The sequence below is a fragment of the Mus pahari genome, chromosome 18 (assembly GCF_900095145.1).
Source record: "Mus pahari chromosome 18, PAHARI_EIJ_v1.1, whole genome shotgun sequence".
NCBI lineage: Eukaryota > Metazoa > Chordata > Mammalia > Rodentia > Muridae > Mus > Mus pahari.
This window is the reverse complement of record NC_034607.1, coordinates 22,097,115-22,099,209: the sequence shown is the minus strand read 5'-3', so window position 1 is coordinate 22,099,209 and position 2,095 is coordinate 22,097,115.

Genomic DNA, 2,095 nt, shown 5'->3' with positions numbered 1-2,095 from the left:
GGAAAGGAAAGGAAAGGAAAGGAAAGGAAAGGAAAGGAAAGGAAAGGAAAGGAAAGGAAAGGAAAGGAAAGGAAAGGAAAGGAAAGGAAAGGAAAGGGCAATAGAGGAAGGAAGCTAGGTGAAAGAGGGAAATGACAGAAGCAAGGGGGAGGGGAATGAAATAAAGAAGAAAAATTAGTTCTTGTTTTAAGATTTTCCTGCTTTTGTCTGAGAAACCCTTTATTCCTTGAGTAAAATCACACCAGGGGAAAAGAAGTCTTTTAGTTTCATTTCTATTGCTGTAACAAATACTCTGACAGAAAGCAACAAGGGAGAGGAAAGAGTTTATTTAACTTGAGATTTCAAGTTACAGCCTGTCTTTGGGAGATGTTGAGCAGCTAGTCACATAATATCCGCACTCAAGAGCAAATAGAATAAATACACCCTTGCTGGCTTCAATGCTTGCTTGCTTTCAGCTACTTTTGCTCTCATTCATATTGTACAGGAAACTGGAAATAGTGATGCCATAATAAATTGACTCCTGCTACACATTAAGTGCCCATCGACATGCTTACAGGTTGACTTGATTTAAATGATTCCTGGTTAATATCCTTTCCAGATGATTCTAGGTTGTGTCAGGTTGATAATTAAATCTAAGAACAACAAGCAAAATAATAATGTCAATATATACTTACAGACAGCATTGAACTACAGCACCCACCACTGCCTAGCTTCCCAGCCCTTCTGCCCATCAGGCCACTCTGCTGGAGGAGTACATCTTTCTTACCAAGACCTATTCCTATTCTTTCACAAAAGCTATATGGTAGTTCTTTTTGGCCGGTGAGGCAAATGCCAGTATGCAAGTTGCCTGTGTCTGTAGTTACCTTTCTGTAGCTGTGATGCTGTGAGAATCGGTAGCCCCTTAACTACAACAGACATTTTTGTTACAAACCATAATCTCTGTACGTGTCGTAACAGCTTTCATGGAAACTGCAAAGAAAACACTGGGCCACTGGAGCCTTGAGAGGATCCCGAGATGGAAATGCTCGACACCTCTCCTGTGACCAAAGGATCGTTGTGGAGCTTCCATCGCCCTGAACATACTTTCTTTGCTCTGTAGTACTGTCCCCCAGGGACAATATGGGTTTTTTTGCTTAGGTATATTGATCTTATCAAGCCCTGTCAAATACTAACCATTGTTTGGACACACACACACAAAAAAAACAATTGTTTCTCTGGTGTTTGGAGTTTTAGTAATGTTGTCCAGGTATTTCATCTTCTTTCCAAATTCATATGTTTAGGTACCGAATCCATTACAGATGGCTATGATGAGACTTTGCCATGATAGTCAAGTTACTGGGACATCATTTGTCACTTGTGTGAACTTTGTTCCAATGTGATTGTAGTCTTTTTATAAAAGGGGGGCATTTGGATATCTATTCATGCCGAGGAAAATGACACAAAGGATCAAGTAGATGAACCCACACTCCTAGAAAAGATACTTCCAAGATCTTTCTTTTCAACCTTCGATACAAAGTAATCTCAATACACCACTCTCAGATTCAAGGCCAAGAACTGAGAGGTACAAGTGTGCTCCTTAAGGAAGCACTTGGTGGTATTTTGCTATGGCAGCATGAGCAAACACCCTAAAAGACAACAAGGGCACAATAATTAGGAACTATAATCATTCAGGATTTCATAGGAGTAAACCTAAGTTGGGTGTCAAAAGTTCTCTTGTGATCTTTCTCTTGTGATCTTTTTAGGTGATAGATGAGGCCATTAGGCATAATTATACAGACTAGAGTTCTTTAAAGTGTGATCGAAGCACTCTAAATATTTAGAAGGAACATAATCTGAGACTGTCCGAGGAATGCAGGAGGGATGCTCATTCTAGGTGGAACAATCATGGCACAGAAACAAAAGACTGACACTTTTAGTTTTGTCTTCATTATATGCATTTATTTTAAACCCTGGTCAACCACCCTATATATTTTTTCATTATAACATTTTGCTACATCTATCCATGGAGTTATATTTCCTTTTAATTTTTTTTAAAATTTTATTTAGGGTTGGAGAGATGGCTCAGCGGTTAAGAGCATTGACTGCTCTTCCAAAG